The sequence below is a fragment of the Panthera onca genome, chromosome B2, assembly GCF_046562875.1.
Source record: "Panthera onca isolate mPanOnc1 chromosome B2, mPanOnc1 haplotype 2, whole genome shotgun sequence".
NCBI lineage: Eukaryota > Metazoa > Chordata > Mammalia > Carnivora > Felidae > Panthera > Panthera onca.
Genome location: NC_138343.1, coordinates 118,515,250 through 118,536,044, shown reverse-complemented (window position 1 = coordinate 118,536,044; position 20,795 = coordinate 118,515,250). Strand labels below are relative to the sequence as shown.

Genomic DNA, 20,795 nt, shown 5'->3' with positions numbered 1-20,795 from the left:
TATCTAAATAACACCAGATCCTAAAACACATTGTTGTTTACCATTTAAAAATAGTTATTATTTTTTTTAAAAATTCAAAAGGCTCTCAAAATGTAGATAGTTGAATTATCGATAAGAATTCCTTTTAGACTTTACTTTGGCAGGCACAGTAGAGAGGAGTAAAGATCACTTGTGAACAAAATTTACTTTTTTTAAAAATTTAATTTATTTAATTTATTTTTTTAATTTACATCCAGGTTAGTTACCATATAGTGCAACAATGATTTCGGGAGTAGATTCCTTAATGCCCCTTACCTATTTAGCCCATCTCCCCTCCCACAACCCCTCCAGGAATCCTCTGTTTGTTCTCCATATCTGAGAGTCTCTTATGTTTTGTCCCCCTCCCTGTTTTTATATTATTTTTGCTTCCCTTCCCTTATGTTCATCTATTCTGTGTCTTAAAGTCCTCATATGAGTGAAGTCATACAATATTTGTCTTTCTCTGACTAATTTCGCTTAGCATAATACCCTCTAGTTCCATCCACGTAGTTGCAAATGGCAAGATTTTATTTTTTTGATTGCTGAGTAATACTCCATTGTGTGTGTGTGTGTGTGTGTGTGTATATATATATATATATAGTGTGTATATATATATATATATATATACACACACACACACAAATATATATATATATATATATATATATATATATATATATATCACATCTTCTTTATCCATTCATCCATCAATGGACATTTGGTCTCTTTCCATACTTTGGCTATTGTTGATAGTGCTGCTATAAACATGGGGGTGCATGTGTCCCTTCGAAACAGCACGCCTGCATCCCTTGGATAAATGCCTAGTAGTGCAGTTGCTGGGTTGTAGGGTAGTTCTATTTTTAACTTTTTCAGGAACCTCCATATTGTTTTCCAGAGTGGCTGCACCAGCTTGCATTCCCATCAGCAATGCAAAAGAGATCCTCTTTCTCTGCATCCTCACCAACATCTGTTGTTGCCTGAGTTGTTCATGTTAGCCATTCTGACAGGTGTGAGGTGGTATCTCATTGTGGTTTTGATTTGTATTTCCTTGATGATGAGTGATGTTGAGCATTTTTTCATGTGTCGATTGGCCATCTGGATGTCTTCTTTGGAGAAGTGTCTCTTCAAGTCTTTTGCCCACTTCTTCACTGGATTATTTGCTTTTTGGGTGTTGAGTTTGAGAAGTTCTTTATAGATTTTGGATACTAACCCTTTATCTGATATGTTGTTTGCAAGTATCTTCTCCCAGTCTGTTGGTTGCCTTTTTGTTTTGCTGCTTGTTTCCTTCGCTGTGCAGAAGATTTTTATTTTAAAGAGGTCCCAATAGTTTATTTTTGCTTTTGTTTTCCTTGCCTCTGGAGATGTGTTGAGTAAGAAGTTGCAAAGCCAAGGTCAAAGAGGTTTTTGTCTGCTTTGTCCTCAAGGATTTTGACAGCTTCCTGTCTTACATTTAGGTCTTTCATCCATTTTGAGTTTATTTAACAAAAATTACTTTCTAAAGAAATATGACAATTATTAACATAGGACATTATCTTTCTGTGTTAAGTCTTTGGAGATTCTAGGTTATTTAAGGTATGATGAACCTTTCCCCTGTGAGTTAAACTCGTAGTCCACACTATTAACCGATAAAGATGATATGTTGCATTCCAACATCAGATTCCAAAATACAAAAAGCAAAATTTTGTGCCCATTTAGCTTAACCTCTAAAATGTCTCTTCTTTTTTATTTTTCTTTTATTTTAGAGAGAGAAAGAGCACATGTGGGGAAAGGGGCACAGCAAGAGAGAGAGAATCCTAAGCAGGCTCCACACTCGGTGAAGAGCCCAACGGGAGGCTCTATCCCATGACCCCAGGATCATGACCTGAGCCAAAATCAAAAGTCAGATGCTCAACTGACTGAGCCACCCAGGGGCCCCTGAAATACCTTTTTTTTCCTAACATTAAGATGACTCCTAAAGCACGAATATAACAACTACACTATAATATGAGCTTCTCCTTTAGGGAAGGAGCTTTGTTAGTCTTCTGGCACACATTAGCCACTCAATAATGAGTTGTCTAATGAATGAATCAGATTTAATTCCTTTTATACGAAGAGAGAAACACTAAAACACATTTGTTACAAAATAAAATTATCTTAGGAAGACAGTAATTGCCACTAGAAAATATTTCCAAATTGTGAAAAATAAATAGAACACCTAATGATGGCACCAATTGTTGAGGGACTGTGATCCAGTCACTTTACATTTGTTACCTTATGTAACCCTTACCAAAGCCTTACGAGGAAAATACTATTAATATACACACTTCACAGATGGGGAAACTAAGGTTTGGAGTTACGTAACTTTGCCTGAGACATACCGCTACTAAATGGGAAAGCAAGTATTGACCTCAAACAATCTGTCTTTCAGATTTATCCTTTTAAAAACCACTATGTTATCCTATCTTTAATTTTGTAAACCACTTTTCACTAACAGTATGTAGTCTTTGAAAGCCAATAAGAAAAAAGGAGAAAAAAAAAGCAATAGGCAGACTCCTACTTCCTAAAAGGAGATATGAGACATAATGAAATTGCTTATAATGGCACATATTGGAGCCAAGATGGTGGTTTTTAATAAAACTGAGAAAGGGTGGATTGCTTTCCCACAGAAATTGTGGAAACACAGATGCTGCCCAACATTAGAAATGTAAAATTGTTCATGTTTTTGATCTCTGGACCAAAGGAAAAACTACAAATTCCACTGTTTGGAACATTTAATGGAAGACTTTTAAAGGAAACCATTATTATAATCATGGTACCCACTAGCACTATGAGAATCCAAGCTCTGTCAACATTTTCTTTATAAATTCACTATTAGGACTTTCTAACTCATCCAGTATTATTCAGTGAGAGCTTAAAAATCTGAAATGTAAGATCTTAAATGGTGAGTGATATTGTTCCAAGAATTAAGGAGGAAAATGGATATCATGAGATACAGACACAATAGAAAAATGTTTGGCTTATGCAGCATTTTAACAGGTATTAGCTGTCTTTTACTTTGTTTTTCTTGCTTTGGAAGAAGGTTTAGGGGAGGGGGTGGTTGATCTGGAATGGAAAGTTGTATTGCAACTAACCATGAACAAATTTTTAAGGTTCAGTATGTTACAAGAGTTTGATAAACTCTTTAAAAACCTAGATGTTGTCTCCACTTTCTGAGTCTGCACAAAGCCTCGGAATCTCATAAAGAGAGATTACGTTTAAGAACTCTGGCACTTTGCTTTTAGTCGAAACCATAAAAAGACTAAAAGAACAGTCATTTCTAATCCTGTCTAGTACATTCCAGCTAAATGGCAGCAGGAAGACATAGAATAAAAGGAACTATTCAGGCATTTCAGAACTTCAACAAATGTTGAGTTAAATTCCTTTCTCAAGGGACTTGATTCTTCTGAACATGCTTCTCTTATCTTTTACACTCTGTACCTCCTGCCACTGCATTTTTTCATCTTCCTTCCTTGAGGTGACTCGACTTGACGAAATCAAAGATGGGAAAAAAACATAGTAAGTCATATCTTACAAAGGCAAGTGAAAGAAATGTATTTAATAATTCATTTTGGAATTATAGTTCACGTCACCATTTATCGTGCTTAAAACCGGTAGTAAATGGTTTGTAAAATGACATTACATGGCTAAATCAGAAGAGGACCAATGAAACAATGCAATCCATTTAATTCTTTAGGGTTAATCTACAGTCACAAAATGTGGAAGAGACAAAGAAAGATTGGGCTCCTCACTGACACTAGAAAAAAACACAGAACATTCATTGCCCAAGGCCACCCTATTTGCCTGGAACCACACAAATGCAATCATGTGTGGCTTCCTTTGCCAATGTATCCAACTAGATTTTTATCTTATGGATCTTAAAAAAGAGATCATCTACATGAAGTTTCAAATCTAAACTCCCTATGCCTCTCAGGATCACTAAAAATCAGTTGGATGTTCCCTACCAAAAGAGTCAGCAGATGGATTAACCCAACCCAGTATTTTTGCTTCTGGATTGATTTTACATAGTGAATTTTCACATCAGATATTCACTCAATGGGTGAAGCCTTATATTAATAGACCCATTTTAAATGAACTGTCCAAAATGTCTTGAAACTTTGATAATTATGGCTCTTTCCCCATTTAGAAGCTCTAAATCTTACGAGCAACATAATTTTCCTATGTACCGTTTTTTTGACTACAAGTACATCCTAATATCAAATAAAAATGATTAAAAAGTAAACTGATTCATGTGTCAGCATAATCTAAATTTGGAAGGCATCATCTTATAAGTAGAAATGGTGCTAAAATTCTGAAGTTAGAAGGTTTACTGTAAGTAAGAAGCCAAAAGTTCAGACATTCAACCAAAGTTGATCCAAACCTCTTAGGTTGGAAACATCACAAAAGCGGGCTTTTCCACGAAATGGCCTGTATTTCCTGTTTTTAGCTAAGCTGGAAATGCAATAGGAACAATACTTATTATGGCATGTCATTGCTTCTACTTTTGGTCTGAAAACACCAAGCGGACGCTATGAGTGTGACGAATCAAAAGAAAAAAAAGTTGAGTGGAGAGGTGTTCTGGGCTATGAAAAGGAGAGTTAATGGGAACAGAATTTCCTAACTTGACCACCAGTTAACCATAGCTTGGACGCCCAGTGTGCTATGAGTCACTAGCAACTTGCTCCAAAATAACACAAGAACATCTTGGGCTAAATCATTACTGGAGTATATTGTTAATAATATTTCCAAAAAAAAAAAAAAAAAAAATCAACTAGAAACAGTTATCCAGTGGGTAAAATGGCACTCATATAAACTCCTTTTTACAGAATAAATCTGGAAAGGAGACAGCATGAGCCACTTGCTAGACAGATAGTCTGATAATGTTATTCACCACATGCATTTAGAAATTTTGGGCAAAAATCACAGCTCCCATCCACAGGTTGATAATAACTCTTCACAGGAAAAGTGTGGAATTGTTAAAGACAGAACACACGCTGAATTTTCAAAAGCAAAGTCTCCAAAGTCTTACGGATTATGAAGACAGAACTGTATGTTGCATCTTCCAGAAGGCCACTTACTGCTGTTACATGAAACTTACTTTCCTAGAGACTTTAAAACTAAAACTTCCTAACTGATAAGCTCAAACCACTAATATTCAACCATTTAGTTAATATAATTGTAGGATCTACACAGTAGCGATTGTGCATACTCCGTTAAGAAAGCAAATTTGGGGGGCGCCTGGGTGGAGCAGTCGGTTAAGCGTCCGACTTCAGCCAGGTCACGATCTCGCGGTCCGTGAGTTCGAGCCCCGCGTCAGGCTCTGGGCTGATGGCTCGGAGCCTGGAGCCTGTTTCCGATTCTGTGTCTCCCTCTCTCTCTCTGCCCCTCCCCCGTTCATGCTCTGTCTCTCTCTGTCCCAAAAAAAAAAAATAAATAAAAAACGTTGAAAAAAAAAAATTAAAAAAAAAAAAAAAAAAAAGAAAGCAAATTTGGGAGCTATCACGCTTTTCTACTTAATTGCTCTGTGATAACAGGGTGTGAAGTTGGACAAGTCACTTAGTGATACAATATTTAAGTACCCTCTTCTTTAACCTGGACATATGACTTACCTCCTAATCAATCAATCCCCAAAGATGAAGTACAAAAGTTTCTAATAATAAAACACAGGAGAAAACAAAACAAATGTTTGGCCAAGACCAGAGAGCCTTAATAGTAGAAATATATTGACACTAACCTAAACAGGAAGTTTGTGAGTTCTTGCAGAGTCAGAAAACAACAAAATGAGACAGCAGAATTGAGACATGGGTGTAGGTGTCACTGGCTTCCTCATCCATCCTTTTGTGGAGAGCTGTCATTCCTAGAACAAGGAGCAGGACAGGCAGCCTGGTGGTCAGGGCAGTGGCCTCGGGCCGGGGCAGGGGGTTAGAGCTTCCTGGTGCAGTGACTCACCAAGGTCAAACAGAAGGGCAGAGAATGCAAGGTTCAAAACTAGCCTTGGGGCAAGTTCTCCACCAAGGTCAGAGTATGAAGCAAAGCAGAGCAAGAGTCAGTAAATTCTAGAATAGGGAGCTATGCCAGAATCACAGGCAGAAAGATGATAAGAGGGTCTAGACCTTTGTAGGGAGTAAGGATGACAGGTCTAGAACGTACTTTCGGTGGGTGCGGTGAATGAGGACCTGCCCTAAGGTCTGGGGCAGGAATCCTGCACTGGCGTGTGCTGCTTTGGTCTATTCTATTTCTGTGGGTTTGACAATCTCCATTTTATCACAGTTCCTGTCTCTCCCCTTTGTTTATACCCTTGATATTTCATATGTGTATTGAGTGTCCCCAAGAGTTTATACTCCAGGTCTAAGTAATACTTAACGTGAAAGCAGATTAATCAAATGCACATACAGTATGTTTGTTATTCATTTTTATGACTGGGTTAATAATTTAGTAATTTCAGTCGATGATTAAAAAACAAGAGAGATAAAGTAATAATGGGTCTCTTGTTCGGTGGCAGTCAGGCTTCCTTCCTGGAGCCGTGCTGCTGGCGGGCTCTGAATCAGGCATGAGCTCCACTGTGAGACCACATTCAGTTGATGGTAAAGCCTGGAATAGTGTTACTGGACTTTAATCTAGCAGACTATGTATATTTGTTTGTTCAACTTTGATCTCATGACAAAAAAAGGCTGTGTTTAATTTCTTTAGAAGGACTTGCCTGGCAGAAGTAATCCTGACACAAAGGAAACTCAAAACTACATAGAAGCAAAACAAATACATACAGAGTGACTCTCCTCATTTATGAATTACATGACAATGAAACCCTTTAGTGAGTTATGCACTGGGGCAATGACCATGCCCCATTCATTGTTTATTCCCCAGCATTTAAGTATTGTGTCTGCCATATGGCAGACATTCTGGAAACCTTCAGTGAACTGAACTGAACTGCACTGCTCATAACCCCATCACTGGTCTCCTTTCATCCCTCCAGGGAACAAGCTGTACTTGACCTCCACTCAGCCATCACTTCCTCACAAAGACCCTCTCCAACCTCCCCAACTTGATCAATTCCCCCTAATAGTTATATTTCTACCATTATGCACTCTCCTTCAAAGCACCTATTAGCTGTGATTGTACATTTACTTGCAAGGCTCTTTGATATAAACAATACAAACCATAAACACAAAATTCCAAAGAGGCAAGGACTGTGTCTTTTTGTTTTTCGCTCATGCGGTAAATATTATTTTTGTTGGCACTCAGTAAATATTTGTGAAAGTGGATGTACCAAGAACCTATCATTTTCATGGTTCCCTCTCATTCTAATAATACTCACAAGACCTCAAATAACATGCAATAAATTATTCAACACACACTCACGTAATAGTCAGAGCTGGGAAAGCAAGTGTGCAATGCAGGCCATCCACTGAGGAAGAATTTTGACAAGGCAAAGGAAAAATGCAAATATCTTTCATTATGGCTAGAAGTTAAGTCTCCATTCTGGAACATACCATTAAAATGTTTGTGGAAAAATGTTTACTCTTTTATAGGCATCTCAGTTGTCTCATATTTTTTTAAAAGCATAATCCATTAAACTGAACCACTAAAGGTCAAAAATCTCAAATATTTTCAATTTCAAATGGCCTAATCTAGCAGCCTATGTATATTTGCTTACATGGTTAGGTAAGCCATATGTAAGCAGTTTTTCTGTGAAATTGTTCTCTGTACCTTGGGAGTAAAAACAAACAACAAACAAAAACAAAACAGAAATACTCTGCTGATCGAAAATATAATACTTAAAAATATGAAATATGGTAAATATTAAGGTTATTTTCTAGTTTAAGACAAAGAAGGAGAAGAAACAGAAGCATGGTCATATTTAATCTAATATCTGAACATTTACAATAAACCAATATATCCAATTATTCTAGGCAGCAACTTAATAAGTAAAATCCCAGGAGAATAATTAAGAGGCACAAAAATAACAAAAACCAAAGAAGGCTATCGCTTCGATGGGACCATATTTATGAAGGAACCGCTGTGTGTCAGCATACTCAGCACAAAAGATTCAGCAGGGAGAGACACAGATAGAGTCCCTGTCCTCAAGAACTTATCATCAATGAAAGAGGCGTCAATGCCATGTGAAAAGATGCTCAGCATCACTCATCAACGGGAAAACGGAAATCAAAACTAGAAGGAGATATCACCTCACTCCTGTCAGAATGGCTAAAATAAAAAAGATAAGGAATAACCAGCATTTATGAGGATGTGGAGAAAATAGAACCCTTGTACACTGGTGGTGGGAATGTAAACTGGTGCAGCCACTGTGTAAACAGTAGGGAAGTCCCTGAAAAAGAAAAATAAGCTAGAAATACCATATGATCTAATAATTCCACTACTAGCTATTTACCCAAAGAAAACAAAAACGCTAATTCAAAAAGATACATGCACCCCTACGGTTACCGAAGCATTATTTACAATAGCCAAATTAGGGAAGCAAGCCAAATACAAAAGCCAAATTAAGGTGTCCACAGATGAATGGATAAGGAAGATGTGGTAGATATATACGGTGGAATAGTAGTTATCCGTAAAACGGATAAGATCAGGCCATTTGTGACAACATGGATGGACTAGAGGGTATTATGCTAAATGAAAGACAAATACCATATGATTTCACTCATGTATGGCATCTCAAAGAGGCAAATGAATAAACAAACAAAAAGTAGAATCAGGCCTTTTTGGAGAACAGACTGATGAGTTGCCAGAGGGGAGGGTAGTGAAGGGTTGGGCAAAACAGGTGAAGGCCAGTGGGAGATCCAGACTTCCAATCGTGGAACGAATGAGACACAAGAATAAAAGGCACAGCATCAGGAATACGGTCACTGGTACTGTGACAGCATTGTGTGGCGCCAGATGCAGGTGCACTTGTAGTGAGCACAGCGTGATGTACAGACTTACCGAATCTGTGTTGTGCACATGAAGCTTATGTAACATCGTGCGTCAACCATTCTCACATTTAACAAATCATTTAAAAAGCAATGAAAGAGGCCCTCAGTATGTGTCCCGGACTCTTCGGAGCATCCCAAGCTTCCTCCTGCTCCCTGGGCTACACTCCTGATCTCAGGCAGGGCCACATGGATGCTCTCTCCTTCTCCTCTAGGGAATCACTTCTCTTCAAGTAGCCAGAATTTTTAGGCACAGTGATTGCACCCAGTCAGGTTTCAATAAATATTTTTAGGCTAAATTAAAGAACAGATTAATTAATCACCTAATTGATATGAGAGGGAGATCTGTACAGTAGAAGCTAGGTGAGGGCACCTACAGCTTGCTCTCAACAAAGGTCAGGTTTCTCTGGCTTGGCTCTGATCTACTAAGCTTTTGAGTGTATTTCTTGATGACTCATCTGTCATCTGAGATAAAGAAGACATTTTTATGGCTGACTGAAAGTCAGCCTTGCCCAAAAGTGAAAGTTTGGTTTTCTTCTTTAACCATGTAATATGGGTAGCAGATACCCCTGAATCTTAGAAGGTAGAAGAACCACGGTTCTGTCACTGTATGACCTGGGGAAAATCATAAAACCTCTTTGTACCCATTTTTGTCATCTGTAAAATGTTGATAATCAGAAAGAAATTTTGTGAGACTTAAATGAGACAGCACATGGAACGCATTTGGCAAAGCATCTGGCTTATAGTAAGCACTCAGCCTGTGTTGGTATGATGATTAATACTATCATGTTAACTGTGGCATTATTCCTCTTCCTATCTATATTTTGTTGGGGAAATCAAAGTCCTGGTTAGATTGAAGAGCTCTGGTAAAAAGCTCAAAAAAAAAAAAAAAAAAAAAAAGACCTGGTAATTTCATTCACTCACTCTACCAATACTTAGTGAGTTTCTGCAAGTATCTGGGTTGACCAGCTCCCAGAGTCAAATGGGCAACTTACTGAGGACGTGGAAGGAAGGGAGAAGGTAGAACTGAGAAAGAATAAGTGAAGCACAAGTTAATGGAACCAAACTAAGGTCCAACCGTTGGGGTAGTTATTATAAATAAAAGGGATCAGGTACAGAAGTGAATGTAGAGTCACTGGGTAGTGCTAAGCCTTAAAAAACTGTATTAACCTTTAACAAGAGGAGAGTGTAAGTTTGGGGAACTTTCTTACCCATGCCTGGACCCTACTTAACCTAAAATGCTAAAAAAACTCCCCATCTTAAATAGCATAAATCTCATCAGAGATGGTTTGTTGGGTTATTGGTCATCATAATAAAAACCAAGAGATAGAACATGGTTGCCTTGGAAAGAATTATCATTCAAAAATGAACTGCAAACCTATTCATAAAAGGAAGTCTACACTGAGCTGAGGATGAAAATCCAGCCTAGAGAGGAACAGTGAGAATAATTTCCTAATATGTTGAGTTATAAAATGGGAAAGTAAAAGCAACTCATCAGACCAAAGACATATCCCAGGTTGCTCATGGCTGGTCTTAAAGAGAAAAGTTAGCAGTGGAGGAGCAGCAGTGACTTATCTGAAAGTCACCAGATTTTCTGCAGGGTCATTATTTGCTGACTGCTTTCCACCAACTACATATCTGGTTTCCACCAACCATGCCAGAATATCCTGCTAGAAATACGCTAGACTCAGGAAACCGCGTATGCGTAGACTCTAAACGTCTTGTGGGTTTTTTTGTTTATTTTTTAAACAGGCCAGAGATGAGATGGAGGGACAGGAAGATGCCTTGTGACCTGTCAGAACTGTGAAGGCTATTTTCAAGATAACACTTAAACAGTTGTACTTGTACAGGTGCTGGAAGAAGACAAGACATACCTGGGTCAGAAAAAACTGACTTTATTACTCTCAGCTATAGTGGTACCAAAGTATTAGCATTTTCTTGCACTGGTCCTCAGAACACCAACTGACATAGGGCAACACCAGAAGGGTCAGGTGGCGCCTGGACATAGAGTGAGCATTATAGGAGGGGAACCCTGAGCTTAGGGAACCTGAACCTTTTATACTTCTCAGTAAGCATGCCTAGCCTTTGGACAGAGACATTGTCTCCATTTTCCAAGGTGTTCACTATATAAACATTCTTGAAATGATAGAGCAGAATAAAGTCAGTTAGTTCTTCTGCTCACAAAACATGTTGAAACGAGACACCCAATCTGAGAATTGTCTCCCAACATGACCTTGACACTAAGTGCACTCATGATTTTCTCTTCTATTTCCTCTTCTGTAAGGTCAGCACAGATTTCTAAAACTTGTCTTTTACCATTTCCTAAAAGGATTTGGGGATTCATATTTTAAGAGGCCTTTGCAATATAGAATATCTCTTTTCTACCAGTGCCAGAACAATATTCAAAAGTATAGTCTATACCTATTATGGGTTTAAGTTAGGCATAGTCCTCCTGTATACTATGAAAGCATTTTAATAATGTCCCCTGCATCTACCTACCAGTCCACCCAAGCCTCCTAAGTAAGGCTGTAACAGGGAATAGATGAAAGGCCTGACGTTAATACTTACTAGCTGTTGCTTTGGATGAGTCACTTCTTCCTCTACCTTAATCTCCTCATTGTCAAATGGGGCTAATAACACTCACTCTTCCTACCACACACAACTTGAGAAAGTCAAACGTCATAACATCTGTGGGAGCATTTCATAACCAAGAAAATGTCTTTAAAGTAATTTTTTAAAGACACAGCTCGCTGTGCCTTCAGAGACACCTTCAGTGTAGGCACATATACACCAAGTCTGGTCTTGTCTTATCCTCAGAAATTGGGTCATCATAGTGCATCATGCAGAGTTGTTGGGTAATCAGTTATTTGGAATTAGATTCATGTGTTATGAAATGTCTAGGAGATACCACTTTACCATCAAGGACTTGGGGGGAGGCTGTGGGGTAAAAGAGGGAAGAAAAGGGAGGGAGCACAGTGTTATTTCTAGGTCAGAAGCCATTTCCAAATATATAAAATAGCCAAAACTGTGATACCAAACAATGGTTTGGGTCAATTTTTGGTTGAAAATCAGTAAATAGGAAAGAGATAAAATATATTATCACTTTTCCTTAAAATCTTCATAAATGTGTCTTCATGTTTTTATCTTTTCCTAAGATACCAATAAGACTATTGTAAGGGTATATTATTTTTTCCCAACAGTGTTAGGGTGGGTCTACAGGCAATGCACAAAGGTCTCAAGAAAAATAGTTTAAAAATCCTAAAGGATGCATTGCAGCTGGTGAGGCAGTTTTCATGGTGCAAATTACAAAGGCTTGGATCCAAAATTCTGCTCTCTGCCTAATTTTCCAGAAATAGAAAAACATATAGACTTTTAATACAGTAAAAAGGCCAGGAGCACAGGCACTATCAGATCAAAACCGAGAAGCAAAGAGACCAGGAGAAAGCGAAGACGGCAGGAATCTGCTACTGATGCATAGCTTTGAAATGAAAACCAGAATAAGAATAAAAAAGAACTAAAACATGGAAATCATATGTCATTATATTATTTCCTTTAGGAAGAAAGCTTGACCTGGATCATTCCTACTCCCCAGGACCTTGTGCTCTAGTCTCTTTTCAGAAGTTGCCAAATTTTGGCAAAGATAACCACTTAAAGGAAACAAGTTTCCCATTAAAATTAAACCCAACAAAATTATCTCTTCCCTGAATTACCTTTGAGCTTCAAATGCTTTGAGTCAGTAATGAAATTAGATGTATCTAACCATGTTTCCAATAGCATCCAATAGTCTAGAAGGAAGTGATTTGTAGAGCTCCTCATTATGAACTCTGTTTCTGGAGAATAGTGACTTCAGAAGTCGGCTTTGTGTATCACGTGTTTTCTATCCACTACTCTGTTTTTCCATTCTTTTTTTTCTCTCTTAGCTTATTTGGTCTGGTCTTCCAGTTCCTTTTTTTTTTTTTAATTTTTTTTTAACACTTATTTTTTGAGAGAGAAAGAGACAGAGCACGAGTGGGGCTGGGGTAGAGAGAGAGGGAGACACAGAATCTGAAGCAGGGTTCAGGCCATCAGCACAGAGCCTGATGCGGGGCTTGAACTCAATGAACTGTGAGATCATGACCTGAGCCGAAGTCAGACGCTTAAAGGACTGAGCCACAAGGTGCCCCTGGTCTTCCAGTTTCTTCACCCTGTGTTCTAATGTGTTCAGCCATCTATTCAAAACATCTAAAGTTCTTAGTATTATATTTTTCAGTGGGAGAATGTCCATTTGCTGAATCTCTATAGATTCCAATCCTCTGTTGAAGTTACCATCTCTTCAACTATTTTGCTTCACCATTTTCTCCTTTTTCTTGATCATATTAAAAACATAGCTCTTTTAAAGTCCCTTATGTGGTAAGTGCAATATCCCACTCATTTCTGGGTTTATTGTGTTTTTTTTTTCTTGGGTTTCAGTCATTTCTTCCTGTTTTATGGCATGCCTTGTCTTTTATTGAATATTACAGAGACTCTGAATGATATCTTTCTTCAAAGAGGGTTAAATATTTTCCTGGCATTCAGAACAAATAAATCTGGTAGATCTCCTGATCCTCTCTAGGTTTTACACGAAGCTCTGTTAGTACCTATTTCAGTTTTCCTAGAGTAAGATCCCTGCTCCTGGGGTTTGACAGCAGGGTCTCCACCAAAAGCCCGAGGTTATTTACCAATACCCCTCTACCTTGGCAACACTTAACTCCTGTCTCTCCCCTAGCACCGTATGGCTGCGAATAACCCAGATCAGATATTTGGGCATCAGATAGACTCTTGTACTAGGTTTCTTAAGGTCTGTGCCCGCTTATGCGCAGGTGAGTAGTCAGCAAATGAGCAGAATTATATGTAGATATTTGGGCTACTTTTCTGTGGTTTCCTCCTCTCTAGAAATGCACGCCTCTAGTCCTAGCCACTTTGGTTGCCCCAAATTCTGACTTATTTTTCCCTGGTCCAGTAACAAAGCCACCTTCTTCTTATACTTCATTTATGATATGGGCATCAAAAGAGAATCAAACTCCCTCCTTAAGGTCAGTAGAGCAGCAAAGACAGCTTGACATAGTAGAATGAGGCTAGGCAGAGTTAACGGTATAGGGGGTAGCCTACTAAAATAGCAGGCAGTAGAAACAGCCTGATTTACTATAGCAAACAAGAATAGGCACAATTCAATGTCAAAGTGGCAGAAAATCAGGTGAGCACTTACATCAGGCAGACTAGGCGATCCTCAAAATCTTGAACTCCAATATGAGCAAGGCATCTAGAAGGCAAAGAATTCTGAAGTGAATTCTGGGTTAGCTCCATGGGCCTCTGGTGTTCCAATTAATTTTCCCTGCCAGAGGAAGTCTTTTATTTTGTCTAGGTCATGGCTAATCAATCAGACTCAATCATTGAGAGGCTTAAAGCAACTTTGACTACTTAAACAGTGACCTTGGCCCTCAGAATTGTATAAGGATATATATATTTCTGTCAGGGGATCTATAATCTACCATCATCCGCTTGGATTCTGTTTCAGACTGCAAGAGAGCCTCCTATATCCTCAGCATATTCAAACTCATCAGTCACCTAGCCATCCAACAGAGATGAGGGGTCTTCCAGCCTGTGGGAGTTGTAACTCACAGCAAACTAAATAACCTACTTAATAAAAAAATCATTTATAAGAAAATAATTTTTTTAATAAAAATGTAAATTTAATCAACTATCCAGCCTTTCTCTCACACATACTATATTTACCATGAGCGATGTATTATTTAATGACTGATATTTAAGTTTTAAAGAACACAATTTTTATTTTCTAGCTAAGCAGCTGCAAGCTGCTTATTTTTAATTTAATTTAATTTAAATTTATTTATATTATTAAATTATTTTATTATTTATTTATTTTATAATTAAATTTTATTATTAAATAAACAATTTATTAAAATAAATCTAATTTAATTTAAATAAAACGCAAGCATTTTTTACGTGTTTATCACTATATTCCTTTCATACTTATTAGGGAAAAGATGAAGTACTCATCATCTGGATATTCCCAGAGCCTAGCACTAACACACACATTATTCAATAGGTGAAAAATGAGTTAACCAATTAAACATTGAGATGGGTTTGTACTAATCCAAGGAAATGCCCATCCTGCTGATATCAAGTTAAATGGACTTTCTTATCAGGTACAACTCTATAATAAACGTGGAGAAGAGAAAAGAATCTGGGATTGTTAAGATTCTAAGTTACAGATTCTTTATTAGGAAGGACGTAGGGTATAATCAAAAGAGCAGAAGAAGAGAGGGTTTGTTCAAGAACTGGTTCTGCCACTATCTGAGAATGTGTCTTTGAGCAGGGCACACAATGCCTAGGGATTCAGTTTCCTCACCTGTCAAAGGAGAGGTAAGTGTCCCTCCACAGAGCCCACACCCTGCACTGGGTGGTGAGCTAAACACCAGTCCCCTCCCCTGCAAGAAACCAAGTAGTTCCTCTTAGTTTCTATAGATTATCTCTGTGCCACTGGTGCCATGAAAAGCAGAAGACTACATGATCCCAGAAATTTTTCCAACTCTGCAAGTTTTTAATTCATGTTTAACTGGATGAGAATAAAAAAGAAGCTGTCAACTTTTGTAATCAGAACCAAAAATAAACCCACTTTCATGGTGCCCAAACTAAGAATTTCTGAGAAAAATCCCCAAGACGTTCATAATTTTTCAACTTACATACTTAATAAATATTTCATCCATGTCTTAAACTCATTTACTCAGAATTCATCACAAAACTTATTTTCTGAGAACTAATCCCACTTCTAAAAGGACTTCTCAGTCTATTCTTTTTTAACATAAAGCTGGAGTTTCAAAGCAAAATAATTTAATTTAGTAACTCAGCTACCAATTACTTTGCTTTATGTAGTTTTAAATAATTGAAAACATTATTTTCCTGTTTCTCACTTATTGGGTTTTACCATGAGCTAACAATGCTTATAAAAGAAATCACTGGAACACTGAGAAGCCCTTCTCCAGAAAGCAAATTTCCACACGATCTCTAATTTTTTTAGTATTTTAATACGGGATAGTGATGCCTGGGTGGCTCAGTTGGTTGAGCGTCCAACTTCGGCTCAGGCCATGATCTCACAGCTCAGATGTTCGAGCCCCATGTCGGGCTCTGTGCTGACAGCTCAGAGCCTGGAGCCTGCTTGGGATTCTGTCTCTGTCTCTCTCTGGCCTCCCCTACTCAAGCTGCCTGTCTGTCTGTCTGTCTGTCTCTCTCTCAAAAACAAATAAACATTAAAAAAATTAATTTGGGACAGTAAATCTTTCATTGTTCTCGATAATATTGATTATTAAAGTAAATATAATAATATCTAACAGCTGGGGGGGTAGTTATATATACATCAACACAATACTCAACACTTTAAATAAACTACTGAGTTCTCACAACTGCACAAAGTAGGTTTTACTACAGTCCCCATTTTCCAGACAGGAAGGTAAGAAACAAGCTCTCACATTTAATGACAGCCTCGCCCCAGTGACCAGACTCCAGAGCCCACGTCTGGACACACTGTGGCACACGGCTGCACACCAGCATCTACTATAGGACATTAATACCCTGGGAATGAAATAAACCAGGATGTTGAAAATTGCTAAAAACAACAGCAGTCAGCTAGAATTCATTCTACTCTTTTCTATTTATTTTTATTTTCCTCAGAATATATTACCCCATCATAAATTAGATAGGATGAGGTAATGAGAAAAAAAAAAAAAAAGTAACAAACAGCTAAAGCCGGGAAATGTGCACTTACCATCAGTTTTGCCACTGGATATGTGGCTTTGGACAAGTCTTTAAATATATATTCCAAGCCGGGAGTGGGGGCGGGGGGGTGACTTTAATTTTACCTACATGAAAATTCACAAGGGCTTTAGGGAGTTACATCAATAGTATTATTAATCACCAAACTGAGCTTCAAAAAACTATCCTAAGATGGTTTTAAAAACGGTTTCCTTTGTTTCATGGGACTTTTCCTATAAATAGGAGTAAAATTGGCAGTATTTCCTGCATGACACGTCTTCATTACCCTGCAACTTTCTAAAGACAAACCGCATTAGATCAACTCTAGAGAGGCCACATTTAGAAGACAGAGCAATTAGCAAACACTTCCTTAAGTTTATTCACCTTACAGGATGGATGCCTTGCCTTTTGTTTTTAAGAAAAAATAAACTGAAATTAAAAGAAGGCACATGTTTTTGCTACATTTATGTCAAATAAAAATCTAACTTACAAATGGAAATGCTAAGTGGTGAGACGGTCAGGATGTGATCATATGTTTGAGTTTCCACGGGCACTAGTTCCCTTCTCAAATACCTTACCTTCCTTACAGCAGCAAGTAGGCGGTCAGTCGCTTCCTCCTGCTACCTGACACCAAAGAGTATGCTGTTGTTTTTAAGAGAAGCTAAAATGAAAACTTATTCTTGAATTTGCCGATTATATATTCAAAGCAGAAATTACATTTCCCTTCTCTTCCGGATTTGCCCATCTAACACTATCTGCTCACTTCTGTGTATGTAGAACTTTTATAAGTGGTTAGATCAACTCAGTTTTAATAATCAACCCAATAAAATGTGTGCGTTAAAGAAGTCTAACTTCCTTCTGGGGGTGGGGAGGGGAGACAGACATTTGACCTTACTTTGCATTTGTTTTTTTGTTTTTGTTTTTGTTTTTTTTTTAATTTTTGTTTAAATGTATGCATCATGAATTAGTCCACAAACCACATGAGTATAAGTTTCACGAATTTTAGTGGTTTTTCAGTTTGTTTTACTTTTGATTTAATGTGTTAGGTCTTTTTTTTTTTTTTTTCTTTTTTTAAGACATCCACCAAACACTGACTCTATGTTGTTTTACCCATTCACCTTCTAATCTGATTGTTGGTTCTCTTGACTGTCTGATAATAACAATCGCCCACCTTCATAACATCTAGACAGTTCTCGAATTCTCCTCGTAATACTCTCAAGGGTATTCTCCGAGAGCGAGTCTAACACCTTAGTCCATATGTAAACACACCCCATGTACACAAGCTATTTACCTATTTACCTAAATGACCCTGCAGAATTTTAGAGAAGTGTGGCTCAGAGTTTATATTTATACGTAACTCCTGATACTCTAATCTGGGGTGATGGGAAGAGAAATCTAACACGGTTGACTTACAGAGTCTGTAACGTCCTATTTTGATACCCAGTCATTTTCCACTCTTTGTGATTATCTGAGCGAATTTCCAAGAGTTTTATAGAGTAGGAACTAGTCTCACACATTAGTTAGTAAGAAGGAATACTCCATCTCCATGCCTTTAGGCTGCAAGCTGACCCAAGAGTAAGTAGCCCTATCCAATCAGGCTCAATTCAATTCAAGTCAATTCATACTTACTAATATGCAAAGCACTCTACTAGAGATAACAGAGATATTTAAGACAAGCACACGCTGGGCCTAAAGAGTTTCTAGAGAAAATAGTACGCTTAGTCAAATCTGGAGAAACAAAAATCTGCTTATGCTAAAAGTAATTAGTCTTCCTCTGGTTTTGCATTTGTTTTCACTTCTCTTCCAAATAGGTTCTGAGGGCAGAATGATGTAATTGCTAACACGCAATCCAAGACATATGAGGTGCCTGTAGTTCCAACCATATAATGGTATATGTCTTGATATAAAGTAAACAATTACATTAACCTTATATATGAATTTTATTTATTCTCAAAAAGTTCTGGTGGGAACTGAAAACCCCCAATCAAATAAATAAGGATATGGTAGATTTCACTGTATTTGTTAACAAATAACATTGCCAAGTTTTTTAAAAAATATTTTAAAATGAATTAGCCTGCATTTCTAACCTAAAGATAACAATTATTATTTATTTTCTTCTGTGAGTGTCAAAAATAAACTTTTGAGTGTTATTTAAGTTGGGTATTTAAATGGACAGTTCTTTATTTACTTAAATTTGAACAAACATTATTCCTTTATTAAAAATTATATTTTAATTAGGCTTTTTAAATAAAAAAAATAGCTCAACCTAAAAATAATGAGATAGTAGGCAGGTATATTGGTTTAAAAATATACTGTGTACATTACCCAACTTCCATAATTTCTTTCAAGTACACTTTACTAGGAAAATTGTTAGGTTTTTTTTTATGACTGGTGCAAAGTTTACTAAAAAATAAAAAATAAAAAAGTCCCTGAACTTTACCTTTCTACTTCATATTTTCATGAAATTCTAGTTACTGTAATGACCTTAAATCTGTGTTCTGACAGGTGAGGGATTTTTTTTTTTTTTTTAAGAATCACATGCTTATCCATGTAGTCATTTATCCAACAGTAGGTAGGTATTTAAACTCTACAGAAAGCATTATGCCTTGTTCTTCGTGACATACCATTTTAGCTAACAAATATTGATAGGTCACTATATCCTCTTTATAAAAGGTGATGTGGTGTCTGGAGAAACATATGGAATTTGGGGAGTTAGAGAGGCCTGTGGGAATCTTGGTTTGGCCACTCATTGGCTCCACAGCACAGACATGGTACACCATCTCACCCCCCACTCTGCCACTCCCCTTATCTACAAAAAGGACGTTAATTTTATAAATTTGCAGGTTGTGTGAGGATTTGAGCTAAGCTGTATTATCAATCTAGCATGGGTCCTCAATGAAGGTCGCCTCACCTTACATGTGAGGGTCCCCTCTGCAGATTGTGGAGACACTACTCTCTTCTCCCAAGCACACGGATGGTCCCAGGGAAACTGCGTATGAGGAGGGAGACCACCCAGCATCCACTGAGACCCCGCAGCTGTTTCTGGACTGTACACAGGGGGTTGCTGGAAAAACAGGACGGTCTGGTAGGAAGATGAGTGGAGAGAGGAGCCTGCCGCCCAGAGGAGACTATACCACTGAAATATGCCTGCTTTTGTGCACTCCGAGATCCGGTTTTATTTCTTCAGTTAACCAGTATTTGGAGTGAATAGTGTCTAAGGTCACTGCCCTGTGTTCTCACACTTGGTGTATACTGAAAGGGTCACCTGGATAGCTTCAACAAGGCACTAAATGCACAGGAAAAGTCTCGCACCAGAAAAAAATGTATATGCCCACTCAATGTGAATACCTTATTAATGGCAATATAAGTTTCATTTTACATTTTACTTCGCATTTGTGTGACTTTTCACTTTTTCTTTCTTGTTAGCTCATCTTGTGTCTCCAAAGTGTTATCATTCTGGCATTTATTTTTTTTAGTCAGGTCCCTGAACACAATATTTAAGAGCCAAATTGCCAGTTAAAAGCCAGATATCTGACAATGCCATCATTAAAGAATATATTTGTTCTACAAACACTCACTCAACAAATTCCCATCAAGTAACATCTATAAATGAGGTGCTGGGCGTGGTACAATGGGCGAAGGGAGAAATGATTCAATTCTGCTCTTGTGGAACCCCGTCTGGTAAGGGATATAGGCAAACCACCATCCAGGTAGAGAAAGGCTAGTGAAGGATAAGCCCTAGCCAGGTCTGGAATGCCAAGAGAGAATGTAGCAGGTAGAGCTGAAGAATGAAGAAGAGTTGGCCAGCCTGCACGAAGACATAAAAACACAAAACTCTTGCTAAAGTCTTCATTAGACTAACAGACCTCATGCTAGACTAACAGACCTCCCATTACGTTGTGCACCCATTACTGAGCGAATGGATGATGAAAGAATGTGTGAGACAGCTTGGATCAAGTAATATTCACTTTAGCCATGTCTGTTCCTCGTTGATATAAGCATTCTCAGTCCATTAGAGCTATTGGATGCCCACATTGTATGAGGAGTCAT

General features: G+C 37.8%; 1 long non-coding RNA gene across 2 annotated transcripts in view; it reads right to left on the bottom strand.

Moving 5' to 3' along the window:
* The window catches only part of LOC132667639 (uncharacterized), a 303,047-nt gene that overhangs the window by 266,262 nt on the left and 15,990 nt on the right, over positions 1–20,795 (bottom strand). For both annotated transcript variants that reach the window (XR_013555767.1, XR_013555768.1), the window contains exon 2: positions 14,182–14,235. This is a non-coding gene — a long non-coding RNA (uncharacterized LOC132667639). The remainder of the gene's footprint in view (positions 1–14,181; positions 14,236–20,795) is intronic.